This window comes from Lissotriton vulgaris, chromosome 7 (assembly GCF_964263255.1).
Source record: "Lissotriton vulgaris chromosome 7, aLisVul1.2, whole genome shotgun sequence".
NCBI lineage: Eukaryota > Metazoa > Chordata > Amphibia > Caudata > Salamandridae > Lissotriton > Lissotriton vulgaris.
In genome coordinates, this window is record NC_141695.1 from 89,859,252 (window position 1) to 89,876,837 (window position 17,586).

At 45.2% G+C, this 17,586-nt stretch overlaps 1 pseudogene; it reads right to left on the reverse strand.

Moving 5' to 3' along the window:
- Positions 1-14,322: 14,322 nt before the first annotated feature.
- On the reverse strand, positions 14,323-15,104 carry LOC147700865 (GTPase IMAP family member 7-like; annotated as a pseudogene).
- Positions 15,105-17,586: the final 2,482 nt, after the last annotated feature.

The following is a 17,586-nucleotide window of genomic DNA, read 5'->3' on the forward strand; positions in this document are numbered from 1 at the left end:
GGGCGGGTTGGGGAGGAATTGGCTGGGGCTTCATCTGTAATGGAGGCTTGAGTACAGGGTTTGAGGGAGGGTGAGGGAGGTGTAATCGATGGGGCAGAACGTACTCATTCTTTTTTAATTCCACGAGCTAACCGTTTTAAAACAGTCTGATCTTCTTCCAGATCTTATTACTTAGACTAGCAAAGTAACACAGTAAAACTTCAGAACATGGGAGCACAACCAAAGCAATCACGGCACTGAATGTACACCCATAAGTAATTTCAAACACCAGATATGTGTAACTGATACACAGCTGCCAAGGTTTCAGATTGCCATGTGTGACATTTGAATAATTTCAGTGTTATTATGAGTGACAGCGAGCAAAATGAGGGAATGAAGACAAGGGAAACACATAAATATCAGAAATTACAACCATTTGCGCAACACGAATCTCTACTACAACTTAATGCAGACAGGGTAGAAAGGCAAGGGGAACCCACACCAAAGTGTAGGGACACATACATGGGGCATAAAGGTATGGATGAATTGCTACTGACAATTATAAACACAGGGCAGAAAGATAGAAACTGGAACTCAGAGAGACCAAAAACGGGGTGAAATGCTTAAAAAATGAATTTGACCTTGTGTAATGTAACTTGTGTTTATGTCGCATGCACAAAGACTCAATGCAAATGCACTGCTATAATTAAAGGCAGAGTTTACCTTCAAAGACCTACGGCATTTCAGTAACGGCTTCGACTTGAGCTCTCACTCATGTGCTCACTACACGCTCAGCATGCAAGACACCGTTTAGTGTAGTGTTCACACAACACATTTCCTTCTCATTTGTCCTGTGTTCAGCGACGCATACCACGTCAAGGCGCAACAACAAAGAGCGTAAAACTGGAGGCTTTCAGATACACAGGATATATGCGCATCAAGTGCTCTAGATTACCAGGACTTTTTAAGGGCGCCTCACTCACCCTGCAGTCACTCCTTTCACCTTACTCTCACACTGATGCATCGCTCACTGTGCACTCACATGGGCACTCCTGCCACCCAAACAGCGCAGAGGGATAATGTGCCTGCTACAAAGAACGGGTACCATGCAGATCAAAGAACTGAGTTTGAGTAAACTATGAGTAGTGCTATAAAAAAATGAAATGTTTGTCAGAAAGGTGCTATAGAGAATGAGGTGCCCGGTTGGTGAGTGGTAGTGAGGGGATTCATGGATAAGGAGGAAATGGGGGAAGGGGTGCCAAAAATACTGTTGCACTGTAAGCCACCAGTGCAATGGCCATCCTTGGCTGAGCGTGTTAGCCCCCCCCACCGAAGTTTGGGTCTAGTTGCGCCCCTGTACACAAGTATGGGCATGTCGTGCCCCATCAAGTTTTCGTCCTAAAGTACAAAGTTCAGGTGGCTCCTTGATAGATCTGTTGTTTTTGCCCTGATGGCCTGGAATAATTTCCAAACAGATTCTTGTGAATACTGTTTTTTATCATTTCTTTTGAATGTGATTGGTGTGGGAGAGTCTATTACTATTTGCAGAGAAATGTGTTTGTTTCATGCAACAACCATAAAAAAGTTATTTTAGATCAAAACGAGCCCTCACAAATGAGAAAGTGGAGCGTTTCACAGATATTATTTGTTGTAATTTTAGTGAATGTGGAGAACAGCCTGAGGATGGCAGTAGAAAAAATCCATACACAGATTGACCGTCTCTGTAGTGAAAAATAGGCACACCTTTCACATTAATGTTGGGGGTGTTATTATCAATCTATGTCTTGTGTAAAATAAAGCAGCCTAGTAAAAACAATGTGCACACGTTTTAGCTTGGAAAATTGTTTTTGAGCTGTTAAAAAAGCCTCTATCATTTAACCACAACCACTCACAATCCTGCAGTTTACTAATCACTCTTATTGTGTTTAAAATTATTTGCCGGATATGGCCCGGAATATGCGGATGGCGGTCGAATATGTAGTGTACCGTAGTCCAGAAATTTCTGTCGGGTGGTGGGGGGGCCCGACATCTAAAAAAAATTTTGCTGGGGGGCTCAACCTACAAAAGTTTGAAGACCTCTGCCCTAATGCATTCAGTACCAGAAATGTGCCATCAAGAGAAATAAACACTGTGTGATCCTGACCTTGGAATAAGCCATCATCTCATTCCGAGGTCATCTCATATTTTAATCAGAAACAGACCTCCATTCAGCTAATTGTTGACCCTGGATCACTCCAATGTCAATGTGTCAATACCGTGGCCATAATATCAATGGAAAATTGGTACAAGCCCTTTTTGATGCTTCAGTCTGTTCCTATATGAATGTTTGTAATTACAAATATGTGTATTTCATGGATTCGTAAATGCACTATGCACACATAAGCCCTAACCTGCTAGAGTTTTGCTCTAGTGCACATGCCATGTAACTTGATGCGAGAGAAAGCCTCTCTGTACCTGCTATTGTACAGGCCAGGCGTTGCAGCATGAAATGGGCTGCATCTTTCAAAAGTCTCCAGCTACGTGGACTGGGTCTCATAGCTGTGGTTGGTTTAACGATGAAACAATGGAGAATGGAAAAGCGGGCATCTCATTTGTGTTTTATGTGTCAAAACAAAGCAAGATTTACTTGGAAGCTCAACAGCTCAACAGTTAACATACTCAAAGTATTCAGATGTTAGCAGTCAAATATCAACAAAGGGCGTGACACATACGTACTTATATGACAACTAGGAGACAGCGATTGCCTTGAATCCATAATATTTAATTTTTAGTTCTGCCTACTGGCACATTCTGATGCTTGGCAGACCTCATGTTGCCATTAGATACAACACTCAGCATACACAAAATATACACAACGCGCCAATACGTATACAGAAAGGGGCATTTGGTCACCCACTTTAGTCATAAGGCTATTAGAGAGCACGCTCTTATGGCACCGACTCGCTGATTTGTCCACAATGTTTCGAACCAGTCCATGGTATATTACAGATGTCAACACTTGACTTCACATTTGAAGAGTGCCAGCTGTTGCTGAAAAATTGTCCTGCCTCCCTTTGTGTCCTGCCTCCCTCTGTGTCCATCCCATCCCGGACCACTATCTATAACCTTCCGAAAATAGCCAGCAGATGTGAAAATATGGGGAAAACAATCTGTAGCAGCCATGTTGGAATGATGGGGTTTCCCAGTCTTTGCTCCTTGCTGAAGGGAGCTGGTGCACATGCTGCAACTCGCTACCAGTTAAGCAAGAAGAGTCATTATCAGGTGCTGCTAATAGTCTTGTACATGCAGAGTTTCTCAAGGGTCGAGGTAAGTTCACCCAGCTTTTGCTTTACCACTAGTACCTGACTGGTGGGAAGACTCCCTGCGACTAGCTCAGTCCTGGGCTCTTGAAAAATGTCTTCCGTGTTTAAAGGGCGTTGTAAACAACAGAAGGCCCCACGCAAAGCGAGGTCAGACATTTTGAACATAAACAATTTGGCTTCATTGCAAAATAACACAGGGGTAGAGCACAGCACACAACATATAACAGATGTCCACAAAATACCAGAACACATGATATTGCAGGGTTACAAAATAACACAATACCAAACAGGGTAGCAAAACACACCCTTTCAAAGCAAACCTCAACCTCAACACAATACCATAGTGAAGCATAACCCAACATGAGGCACAACAGTAAATCAAAACATAACAGAGAATACCATGTCAAAGCTGAGATACCAAAAGATGTGAAAATACAGTAAACCACAACAAAACATACACCATGCTGGGACTTTCCCATTACAGCAACAATGGAGATTTTGCTTTGAATTGAAGGCTGTATGTTGTATATTTATACTTTCTTTCTCAGTACTATGGGCTATAATGCCTGGTTCTAGACGCAGAACGTTTATCCCGGTTCAGAGAACCACCTTGTCACGATTTTCCTGTTGTGGTACTGGAACTCTTGTCCGTCACAAATCCCAGTTGTGAACTCTCCCGTGCCTGGGACACACTTTGTCCACTCCTGGTTCTAATTCTGGGGCCTTTGTCCCCTTCCGGTCCTGGGACATCCTTTGTCCTCTACTGGTTCTAATTCTGGGACATTCTTTGACTCCCTCTAGTTCTGCCGGTCCTGGGACTTGTATTGTCCTCTTCCTGTTCCTGTCGGTCCTGGGACATGGACCTCTCCTGCTCCAGGTTCAAGACTCACTCTCTCAGTCCTTAGTTTTCCCTGAATTGGGGTTTGAGTTGCAATAGTTTTCTCCAGGTCAATATTGGAATAGTAATTGCCACTTTCCAATTTTCCCATTTGCATTTCATCTCTTGAAACCTACAGTCTTTCAATACTTTTGAACAGTGGCATCTCTTCTTCTAACTTTGTCTGATTTTTTTTTATGTATCTCTGCCTCAATTGTCTTTGAGCTGCTCTCTGTCAAACACTGGTATTAAATTAAATACTCCCTGCAGAAATTGATGGTGGCTGCCAAACAAGCTTTTCTGATTTATTTTTCAATACAGTATCAACAAGATACTCCTTTTTGTGCTTCTTCTGTGACTTTACTGTATATGTGCTATTGAACATCACCATTAAAACAATTTACTGTTCCAGTTCTTGACTTGAGCCTTCTCACTTTTACTCCAAATCCTTTAGTTTTGTTGAAGATTGCAAAAGAAATCTATATTGTGACGATCACATTCTTGATTTTATGGAAATGAGCCACAAATAAAATATGTGAAAGGTCCACAAGGTGGCAGTGTTCTCACAGATTTACACAGTTACTGTGAAATAAGACATTACAGGAAAAGTGTGACACCCATCCGATGCGATGTAAATGAAATGTTCCTTTCAACTACTGTCTCTCACAAAGGTGTTAAAAATTGGGGACAGGCACAACAGCGCGTGAGGAAACCGTGTGGCAATGCCACATTCACCTTAACATAGCGTGAGTGTGTCCGTTCCTTTCCGAGAGATGGCACTCGGGGAAAGATTGATACCTGTATCGGCTCGTGGTGTGTTGACGCAGTCAGTCAGGATTCTTTATTCGATGATTAAAAATCACCATAAAAGTACAAACATACAATGTACATTTCCCCCCAATTTTTTCCCCATTCTTTAAAAAAACGATTACATTTACATGAATCCCAATATTAATACAAACAAGTCACAATATTAAAAAAGACATAACTAATCTTTAACACCTATCACTAAAACCTCACAATTCCCCCCCCCCTCTAGTTGCTCTCAGACGTACCACTACTTTGATAAAATTGATAATACAGCACACTGTAAGGGGATCAGTCGCTTGTTGTAGAAAGATCAAAGCTTCTTGAGCACTTTTATGTTAGCTTGTTTTAAAATATCAACCAAGAATCTATGCCTGGGCTCAGAATAAAAAGAACATAACAATACAAAATGAAGGGAATCCTGCGGAGACCTATTGTCGCAGCCGCATGTTCCCTTCTGCTCAATTGTAGATGAATACCCTAATGGTGATGCCAATAAATACGGTAAAAGATTGAGCCTAAAACGGCTCATTAAAAACCTGTCCTGAGCGTTATATATCAAATATAAGTCAGGTTCCATTCCTTCTGTGATCTTTACTAGGTTATAGGCACACACTGTGGTTTTGGCCCTTTCTTGCTCTGTTCTCTGTATGACCCTGTGTACCAGAAACACTTTTTTACAGTCCCTTTATGCTGTGGGGTAATTGCTGCTGGGTCAGAGAATAAATTCCCAAGGCCCAAGATTTCCAATGCAGACTTAACATAACTGAGCCACGGGATTCGCGTCCATTTATCTCTTCCCAGGCAATCATTCATTATTTCCCTGCTTAAAGTTGCCTCTGGGTTTACCCAGATTTTTAACCAAGCTAAGATAAGCTTAACCTTCACCAGGTCTTCAAGATGAGATATCCCTAACTCCCTGTGCGTAATTGATGCAGCTAGGCTCTGTGGGGCTTTCAGGACGGAGCGTAGATGTTTGTTCTCTTCCCGCTGCAGTTGACAAATGTTCACAAAGCCCCACACCTCTGCCCCATAGATGACCTTAGAGCAACACACGGATTTATACAAGTTCAAAACCTGTTCAGGGCACCATCTCCCCAACCTTCGTCCGTATCCTGCAATTGCCCCGTTTGTGACATTCATCTTGCGGCAGCGTTCCTCCACCAGACAGTTAAATTTTAATGCACCGTCAAATAGTAAGCCCAGATACGAGAATGATTTAACTTTCTCTATCTTATGGCTCCCTATTGTGAAGGTACATTTATAACAGGGTTTGTTGCCGACGGCTAAAACATAGGATTTACTCAAATTAACAGACAGGTCTAATGAGCCCATAAAAAGTACAAAACCATCAATTAAAATCTGTAGACTCCTTGGTGTGCGTCCGAGGAGGACCGCGTCATCTGCATAAAGTAACACAGGAACATGACGGGTCCCTACTCGTGGACAATCAGTTCTCAGCTGTAGGAGATGCTGCTCCAAATTATTAATATAAAGGGAGAACAGAAAAGGCACCAAAATGCAACCTTGGCGTACCCCACTTTTACAAGGAAAGGAATCAGTACATCCACCCTCAGTGTTATACCTAACCTGCGCTGAGGTACTGCTATGCAATTCTCTTAAGATGTTAACGAGGCCGATCTCTATCCCCATTCTGGTCATCATGTCCCAGAGCTTGTCCCTGTTTACATGGTCAAAAGCAGCTGCCAGGTCCATGAACCCCATATAAATTGATTCGTTACTGGCCTTCGTGTATTTGGCTGCTAGCATGTAAAGGTTCAAGCATTGGTCGCTCGTAGACCGGCCCATCCTGGAACCGTACTGGGTGTCTGAGATTATGTTATTTGCCTCTGTCCATTCCGACAGCCGATTTAGTATCTCCCTCCCTAAAATTTTGGCAGATACATCAATCAGGGAGATCGGGCGATAACATTGGGCATCGTCTCTGCTACCCTTTTTGAAAATAGGGACAATGATAGCTGTTGACCAGGAGGGCGGCAAGCCCCAGCAAATTGCTGCGTTAATAACCCTTGTCATTAAAGGGGCCCATAATTCCACAGAGCTTAGGAACAAATCTGGCGGGAGGCCATCTGGACCAGGGGCTTTGTTTTTAGACAAGCCCTCGATCCCGTCCTTGATTTCGTTTAGTGAAAACACTACGGGCTGGCCCTGATCAGCATTCCCGTATTCACTAGAAGTTCCCATTTCGTGATTGTATAAACCCCTATAATGAGTGATCCACATTTCAGGCGTGATGTTTGTTCCTATTTCAGGTGCCCTGTCATCCTGGAAAGTGGGTCTATTAATAATCCTCCAAAATTCTGTCATATCCCTCTTTTCCCCCCGCTTCCCGTAAGTCTGCCCATCCTTCTGCTTGAAGTGCCAATTTCCTCCTACTCAGCTCCTATATTTTTTCCTACAAAATGCAACTAGTAAGGCATCCCTTGGCTTCACTTTAATACTATTTTTAAGCTCCCTCAGGGCCTTAGAGCAATCCCGGTCAAACCACCGCAGCTGACTACAAATTCTTTTTACCGGGCCATCTACTAAACCAGCAATCTGTTTGAATGCTGTAAGTAGCTGCTGCCCTTCTATTGTTGTATTTAAGCATTTCCCAAAAGCTGATTTCCCCTTTTCCATCAGTGATCTATAAAACAGTTCTCCATTGATTTTGGACCACCTGAGGCGTCTGCCCTGATCAGTGACCCTCTCAGTTATCGCATCAGGCTTTCTCCCTCTGGGACAGGCCCGATAGAGTACATCTAGTACCAAGGGGTTATGGTCACTGAACGTGTTCCAGTCAATCCCAACTCTGGAAATTCTATATTTTAAAAACCCTTGAGACAATGATATATAATCGATGTATGAGGAACATCCCCTACCCTTAGAGGTTGGTGGCAAGGTACCATCCTGCGGTATATGCGCCATATCCATGGTGTGAACCAGGTCTTGGTTGTGCAAAACTTTTGTTAGTGCATGACCATCCGCTGAGTGCTCAAAATGAGCCCCGTTATCCTCTGGGCAGCGCGACCAGGCCTTGTCTAGTGGAAAAAGGGCCGGACAGAGATGACAATTGAGGTCCCCCATGACCAGGATATTTTGGCCAAAGCTCCCAATTTCGCCAACAGAATCCTGGCACAATCTACACTCTAGTTCTCTTATCAGTGCATTACAACCTCCACCCGCTCCGTTGTTATAAACATTAAACAGGGTCAATTTTAATCCTTTGCCATTAAACTGTACCTCTTAAATGTTTTGTGAGTTACAGTTTAAGGTTGACCATGTACCGAGGAGGTTCAGGTCAACATATAATGATAGCCCTCCCATGGCTCTGCCTGAGCTAGATTTCTTTGCAGGAACAAAGAAACACTTATATCCTTGAATGTGTAGGGAACTATTGTCAGCTGCCCAGGTTTCTTGTAAGCAAATTATGTTAAATTCGCTTATATACTGGCGCCATTCTTTGTTGTTAAATTTGGCTGCCAAACCGGCTATGTTCCAGGACACTATTCTAACTGCCTCATCATCTACTTTCCCACTTTTGTCTCCCAAACTTGAAACATGTGCGGGATCGATTTGCCCATCAATTACATCTACATTATCAATCAGTATTTCCTGAGGGCATGTATGCTTTAGGGAAGGGAAATGGGTGCCATTATAGGTTAGTTCTACAGTTAAAGAGGGCGCCTTTTGTGAAGCACCGGTATCCTCATCTGCTGCTCCCCCTAGAACAAGTCAGTCAACTCCCTCCATGCCCGCCAATGCCGAGAAACGGTTATAAGTGGGCAAGGAGTAGTCGACCTGTTGCTGGGGGATTTGTCTAAATCCGCCTCCCTGCATATGGAGTGAAGACCCAAAACCAGAACCAACATTCCGATATCGAGATGTGAAACCAGAGAGGTTGCTCTGGTAATAAAACGGGGGCTTAAGGTTAGGTGCCGGAACCACTATTCCTCTAGGGTAAAAGTAAGTCAAATCATGTACTGTGATTGAGTTACTAGCGTTATGGGGGAACCAATTAACTAACTGCTCTCTCTCATCACGAAAATGTATTATAATAATGTCACCCATTATGTCCTTAGGTCTTTGCCCTAACCATGGGAGATGTCTAACATTAAGAATTACCCCATTTATATTCGGTGGTAGTGGACAATTTTGTCTCAGCCAATAAATGACTATATTTTTCAGCTGGTACTGATCTTCTCTACTGCCATCCTTTAAAACTGGCACTCCCGTAAGAACCACTACATACGGGACTGCTTCCGGGGGCAGTTCTACTCTAAACCTCTTGGGTATGTATGTATGAATGTATGTATGTATTGTGCATTTGTATAGCACTAACTGCCACCCAAAGGGTATCCTGGCGCTTCTGACTCCACTGAAAACCTTGTACGCAGCACGTTTTAGCCAACTCTGGGAAAAAGATGAGTTTTTAAATTTTTCTTAAAGGATGAGAAGTCCTCCAAACTCCTCCAAGAGAGTGGAAGGGAGTTCTAGAGCTTGGCAGCTGTGAATCCAAAGGAACGCCCCCCCATTCGAATCCTATTAATCCTAGGAACCACAGCCAGGTATAACGAGGATGATCGTAACGGCCTCGCTGTGTGATACCAGGAGAAAAGGCTCCGTAGCATTACTGGGCCCTGGTCATGTAAAGCCTTAAAGACCAAGCAAGCAGATTTAAAAAGAATTCTCTGTTGGACTGGAAGCCAATGTAGGCCTTTAAGTGCAAGGGAGGAGGAGGCAACGCGGGGCCTGGCAAGAGCTAATTTTGCGGCCATGTTCTGGATACGTTGCAGTTTGGAGATCAAGTTACCAGGAGCCCCCAGAAGCAATGCGTTGCAATAATCTATCCTGCTAAGGTTAATGCCACGCACCACCTCTGGTCTAGCCTGGAGTGGCAGCAGGGGGAGAATTTTCCGCAACATCCGGAGTAGCATCATGCAGATAGAAATGGTCTTGTCAACAAAACCATTCAACTGGAGATTAGAATCAAACATCACTCCAAGGTTGCGGGCAGAATCCACCGCCACAACCTTGCCTAATGAAGAGGACGGCCAAAGATCAGGCGGCAGAGCGCGTGGAACGCGGTCCGATGAACAGTGAAGAACCTCAGTCTTGGAGCTATTAAATTGAAGCGAGTTGTTCCTCAACCAGTCAGCCGTGGCCAACATGCAGCGATGGAAGGTATCTGTAGACACCGCATCTTCGCCTTCCAGGGAGAAGATGAGCTGGGTGTCATCAGCGTAATTGATCACTGAGATGCCAAAAGATTTGATCAATATAACTAAAGGACACAGATATAGATTGAACAGTATGGGGCTGATCGCGGACCCTTGCGGCACGCCTTGTCCCACTCTCCTAATACCTGAGCGGAATGGTGGTAGGGCCACCACCTGATGCCTGTTCTGAAGATATGAGATCAACCATTTCCTTGCCAAACCAACTATCCCGGCCTCCTCCAGCCTGTTAACAAGGATGGGATGGCTGACCGTGTCGAACGAGGCCGATAGGTCGAGCAGCACTAAAAAGGCTGCTCGACCATCATCGACCCGAGATCGAAGTTTGTCCAACACGACCACCAGTGCCGACTCCGTGCCGTGAGCTGGCCGGAAGCCGAACTGGGCCATCTCCAAATGGTTCTTACTTTCCAAAAAGCCGGAGAGGGACCGGGTAACCAGTCCCTCTTGGGTGGGAGTGCCCTAGCGGTTTTGTCCTGGCCAGTGGGTTTAGGGGCATTTCCTAAGGGATTCGTTTTTACACATTCCTGTGCCTCCTTTCCCTTATTTTTACTGTTTATCCCTGCTGTATTAAGGAGCATTATTTTCCGGGGTTTCGGTTTAGGCAAATTAGTGTTATTTGATCCATTTTTGGCGATAGTAATTGGGGACAACACATGTGTTGGGGACAACACAGGTGTTGGGGACACTGGTGTTAATTTAGTTAAATCCTTAATTGCCACTTTGATTTCCCCAACAGCCCATTCTAATTTCTCCAATTGAAAGGTTAAACCTTTTAGTCTCTCTGCTAATGGCAGTGTGAGTGATTTCATTAATAATTCAATACTGCCCATTAGCTTGACACTGGATGGATCATTTGTAGGAGTGAGTATAGGGTTAACCGTTATGGGGGATGTGAGTACGTTTGGTGTAGAACTTTTACTAAGCCCAAACTTGTTGTTATCAGTAGTCTTGTTTTTCCGTAAGGAGTTCCCCCTCTTTCTTCTTCTTTTGGGTGGTGGGCCTTGAGCTCTTGGGGTTTTAAAACTTTCCTTTGGATTATGGACTGAGTCAACTCGCTGTGGCAGAGTGTCAGGCAAAACTTCTACCTCCGGTGTTATATTACAGTGCAATACCGACTCATTTGCAATCATGTCAGTGGTTACAACTACTGAGGGAGCTCGATCCTGCAGAAGTAATGGTATATTATCGTTAAAGGATGCCTCGCAGACCTCATTTACAGAGGGAGTACTATGAATTGGTGAAATCGCTAGTTGGAGCGAGCCCAAGGATGATCGCTTGTTCTTAATGGATTCGATGGAGCGACGTCTCTCAGCCCGTCGCTCTGCAAGAGCGATTTCCTTGTCTGTTCCTGGGGCTACCCTGATTATATAGTTATCAAGCGTACGTTGGTTAGCTCCTCCTGTTGGTGATAGCTTGGCCTTAATAGGGGACGACATTGCCTTTCACTTGTAAAGCCTGTTCAAACCACGCTGGTACAACCCACCCAGCTGCTTCGGGTAACAGACTTTACGAACAATCCAATTGAATGTTGATTGTGTGCCAACTTACTACTGCATCATACTAAGTATCAGACTCACAAACTGAACTTCAAAAACAGGGGGCCCAGCCCGGTCTCCTACGGTCTCTGAGGGCCTCAGAGGGCCCGCCCTTTGCCCGGGCTTCGCCCCGCGCGCTCCCGCGCAGTGGTAGTGTATACTCAGTAAAATAGGCGGGTAATGTGCAGTGGGCGTGGCGGGCAGGGAGCGCTGACCAGGTGTAGCAGGTCAAGCAGGGACTCCTAGGAGAGCGAGTCCCTACAGCCTTGCTCCACCTGCCTAGCCCCACAAACAAGCAACTCCTCCGGTCTCCTCCAATTGGCAATCAATCAGCGAAGTGGCACCTGCGGAGCAGGTGCGGCGAGCAGTCGGTGCAGATCACAAGCAGTTCCCAGACCCCCCACGGGCAGAACTCCACACAAGCGCCCAAACGTCAGCAAAGGTAGGCAAGATGTCCCGCAGCTCAAGGGGAGGGGCAGTGTTTTAGATCCTCGGTGCGCTGTGGGCGTGGCGGGCAGGGAGCGCTGACCAGGTGTAGCAGGTCAAGCAGGGACTCCTGGGAGAGCTAGTTCCTGCAGCCTTGCTCTACCTGCCTAGCCCCACAAACAAACAACTCCTCCGGTCTCCGGTCTTCTCCAATTGGCAATCAATCAGCGAAGCGGCACCCGCGGAGCGGCACCCGCGGAGCGGGTGCGGCGAGCAGTCGCTGCAGATCACAAGCAGTTCCCAGACCCCTCACGGGCAGAACTCCACACAAGCGCCCAAACGTCAGCAAAGGTAGGCAAGAAGTCTTCTAAACCCCTTCAACTATGCCGCTGTAAATTGGCTCCAAGCGCCGCACAAAGATGAAGTAGACTTCAAGTCAAACAGCTGGAGTAGTTCAGATGTGTTCCCATAACCATGGGAACAAAAATACAAACATTAAATGAGGCAACAAAATGGCTTCATGACGTTCGTGACGTTACACGTTACGCGATGAGCTTACACACTGGAAGGACCTCCCCTCTTCTCTCCAGCAAGATGCCGGTACCTGGGACAATGCACAGACACAGAACGTGCCACCATGAAGACGCTGCCTCACAGCTAGGACACAAGGAGATTCTAATGTGTCATCAGAATGAGGATGACAGCGCCGCCGAAGGATCACACGGAAAGTAAAAAAAGTAAGACAGGCTGAGTGAATCCTTTCAGAAAAACAGTCAATGCAGGACAGGAATGCTCACCTGTTGCTAGGCGGAGACATCTCATGGCAACAGACCTGATAAGGAGTGGAGTGCCAAATTTGGTGATTTCTTTTCAAAAGCTTGGATAATTCTTCCTTGTTACTCATGGCAGATTTCTTGTTTAGCCTCGTGTTTGACAGATTCCAGGCTGTTCACTTGTGACAAAACTCTTATCTTCTTAGCTTTTATGAGTAATACTTGCGGCTGAATTAATTTCTTCTCATAAGTTAAGATTTCCACGGTTGGTTTCTTCCTACTTTCTGGCGTTTGACAGATTTCTGGGTAATTTTAGTTTCGTTTTTTTCAAGTTTTCTAGCGTTATTCAGGTTACAAGTTGCTAGTATTCTTGTTTCTCAGTTTCTTTTCTTATAGGAGGTTTTCTTTGAGAGGACAATTTCTTTACCTCAAGGTTCTTGCTGCAGTGGCACGATGTCTTGTTGGGGATTGTCTGTTACATGCAGCTAATTTCTTCTTCTTTCTTACTTGCGGTAAATTTCTTGTGATTCTCGCGTTTCACAGGTTTCTGGTTTCATTACTTCATGTTTCTGACCGCAATTTGATGGGTTCTTGGTTATGAGGTCTTGCTCGTGCTGCGCTGTTTTTCTTGGTCTTCTTCTCTGGTCTGCTCTTCTGATTTGGTCAGCGCAGAATGTCACCAAAATGTTGGAAGTAGGTTAAGTCGGCAGCAGGACACGTCTACAAGTTATTAAGATAGATTTATTAGATAGTACAGCAGAGCAGTAAACCTCACAGCTGACCAGACCATCAACTGCTAAAGCTAGAGCCTTCACATACTAGATAGAACACTCAGGTACTATGGGAGTTTAGGAAGACAGAACACAAAGAAAGGACTACTGACACCAAGTAGCCATATTGAAGAAAGTATAAATATACAACACTGTACATTCGCTAGCCTGATACAACACCCTCCTTCAGCTCTTCTTAATTACCCTCCTGTAGGGATGCCACCTTTCAAGAGAGAAATACCTGCTATTTGTTGTTGTTTAAGTGTCTGCACTGGCCCGGACATGATACGAACTAGAAACATAATTGTATGTATTCATTTGTAACATGACTTTTCTGCCTTTGTTTATTTTCATTATTAGTCGTGGATTAGATTATTAAAGCGCCTCTTGAATACATTTAATAGTGCTTTCTATTAGTATTTGGGGTTTGAAGTATGTACAGATAAGGGTTAAAATACGGGGCTTTAGGTGATTTCATGTTTGTACCAGCCGGATATTAAAATATCGGTGGTGTCCGTAGAAGAACAGTCCAGTGGCCGCCCTACCTTCATGGTATAACTGAAGACTCCTCCTCCCGCCTTAAAGTAAATCCACAGAGAGGGTTTATTCGGAGTCACTTGCTTTCCTCACGCTCCTCAGCAGCATGAGCAACACCAACACCAACAGCAAAACCAGCCTCGCCGCCCTCCCGAGCTCCCTCGAGCTTTATTTGGTATTTCCTCTCTGACTCTCGCAGTTTTCTCCTCATTTCCCACGTCACTTCCTGAATGAGTTTGGTTTTCTCGGCGCTCTCCCGCTCTCCCTCTAGATCTTTCATGATGTCCTCACACTGGCGCTCTATGGCCTCCTCTTCCAGCTTCGCTTCCTCGCTGTACCGCGCTTTAACGACCTCCACTGCTTCCAGTAAGAGCTTCTCCACATCTTGATAGCTCTCCTCTGTGTAAAAGGCCCCTCCTTGGAGCCGCAGCACCGCGTCTATCTGCTCCATGACCTCTGCCCTCTCCTGCGCCCTCGCGCTCCCTCGCGCTCTGCTGCTGATGACGCAGTGACGCCCCCCGCACCCATCAATGAGACCCTTAACAGCTGCCCCGACCCCTGGACGTGGCTCTTTATCGTCCGCCCCCCCAGCCTCTCTTTCCCCGTGAACAGGACCAGCCCGTGCCCCGGGCGCCCTTCTTCAAAGCAGGCAAGTGTTTCCATTCCTTCTGTGATGCTCTGCCCCACGCCCAGCGCAAGAATGATGGCATGAGGGCCGGGTGCAGAGAAAGTGATAAACTTTACACATTCTACCGGACATTCCACCTCAATATCTTCAAGGTCTGGGGGCAAAGCGAACTCTGTAACCAGCAGCCTCCGTCCACCTTGCACACAGCTCCTCTTGGTGCACTCTCCCATCGCTGGTCTGCATTCTAGCTCGCCCTCTCTGCCGAGGAGGGTGTCCAGTGCAGCGTGTGTCCCATCTCCTGTCAGGTCAAACAGGACAATCCTCAGCTCCTCCACCCCTGGGCCGCCGCTGACGTCACAGGCACCTGCACAACACACAATGGATAAGACACTTTACGGAAGGAGGACCAAGCCATACAGGCCCAGCCCTGAGAACATTAACAAAGCATGACTTGTGCATCTGGTCAACACCCAAGAGGTGAGAAACGGATGCATAAGATTCCATCTATGGAGGGGATATAATAGTAAGAGGGTGGAAAAGGAGTGGGAATTCATGAATTACAGATCAGGTGCAAAAGAAGTTCTGAATACCCATGAATAGGTCCAAGGGGAGAGGAGTTGGCCTAAAGGCTAGCGCTATCGCCCTCGAATCTGGGGAACTGTGTTAGAGTCTCGGCAATGACAGCTGAACATCCTGTGATTCGGAGCATAAAACTTAGTGGAAATTGTTGTCAGGGTACTTTAACAGAAATTCCGCAAAACTACACTAGTAAAAGCCGATGACAAGGATTTTTATATGATTGGCTAATGACTGCCTTTACAAAATGTAAATGTTGTCTTTTGTCCTTATTGGCTGTGTTCTTGTTTAGGATGTTAAATACAGGTAAATTAGTAGGTTTTATAATTTTTCCCTACCTATTATCACTTAATTAAAGTGGTAGTATGTAGGTAAAATTGATTATAATGCCTTCTACTCAAAAAAAAATATATATTATGACGTAGAGCAACGCTACTTCCTAGAAAATACAGTGGGCCCCCCCCCCCCAAAAAAAATATAAGATCATGTCTTGGAACACAGCTGGTTTAAGGTCTAAGATAAATGACACTGAATGGTGTCATTCAGTGGATGGATTTCATTTATGCCTGTTTCAGGAAACCTGGTCGGTTGAGCAGGTACACAGGGGGTATTTTACTACCTTTAACATAGAGGCCAGGCAGTCTCCAGCAGGTTGTCCTGCAGGAGGACTTCTAATTTGGGCCAAAACCTCTCTAGCATGTAAAATGAGGGTGCTGAAAATAGGCTTAGAAGAGATACTTGGCCTAGAATTGAACTCCTTGAAAGAAAATATCCATCTCCGATTGTTTAATATTTATAATCGTTTTAATAGTCCCCATAGGACATCAGACAAGATAACCACACTATCCAATTACATTGACACAATGAAGGGGAAGTACCAACTCATAGTCGCTGGAGACTTTAATATAACTTTCGAACCAGTTGATTACATACAATTACATCCAAGAGTTATTGTATGGAGAAGACCAATCTAGGGGGTTGTAAAGCTCCAGATCCCAGCTATTAAGAAATGCGCTACAGTTGGGCAACAGGTTCTAACATTTACCCTCACCCATGGGGTTCGAGCCTGTAATGGTTGGACACACTCAGACAGTGAAGCCTGCCACACGCAGGGGAAGGTTAAGAGCAGAAGTTAAGAGCAGGGTCAATTATATTTTGGTTGATCTTGATCTATGGCCCAACGTTAAGGACATGGCTGTATTGGAATGTGAGGAGTGCGACCATAATGCTTTGGTACTCACGCTGACTGGTCTTGCAATCTTGCATGGACAAACCCGGCACAAAATGGTCCCTGCTATAATCTCCAGTAATAACAAAAGAGTAAATTGACGGCAGATTTAAGCTAATGCAAGCCATCTCCCTAAAATGTATTCCCAGGTAGCACATTTCCTCCCTGCTATGAGCAATCCGGTTGCCAGTGTAGTTGACATTATGGCCAATTTTTAGCAACTGACTCGTACAATTAGACCGCTCTTTAACAACAGTGCAGTTCAAAATTATTTGAGCGGACACCCAAACAGAGAATGAAAACAGATTTCTATATACAGTACCACGTTTGGGAGTAGTATTTCATGCTCCTCTTTGCAGGCAAACTGGATGTCTAATGTAATGTTATTTTATTTACACATACATGTACTTGTCTTCTGGCTTATTGAAACAGTAGTGTTTAAAGAGGGTGTGTAGCTCCTATGTGACAGGGGGGCAGGCAAGAAACCCTCAGATCCGACTCATCTGAGGATCGAGGCTGCTCACGCTGTTGTTTTTAAAAATCAATTCTTTTAACGCTTTTACTGATGTATAGCCCTAATTGTTGTAGCCTCTAAACTGCTACTTTGCACATCATTGAACGTTGATTACTAATGCATCTCTTGTAGCACTGCGCTCTAACTATCAGCTGCTTACCTGGTTACGGTGCCCCCTGTTCCGTCGTGGCTTGTGCCGTTTGTGCAGAGGGGATTACACCATCTTTGGAGGTGCCGCTTTCCCTGGAACAAACAGGGTTAGCGTCTTAGCCTCAGCCCCACGCTTGCAGGTCCCGCCCACTGGCACTACAAAGCCCAGTGCGCCGAGTGGACGCGCGCAGGCAAGAAACCCTCAGATCCGACTCATCTGAGGATCGAGGCTGCTCACGCTGTT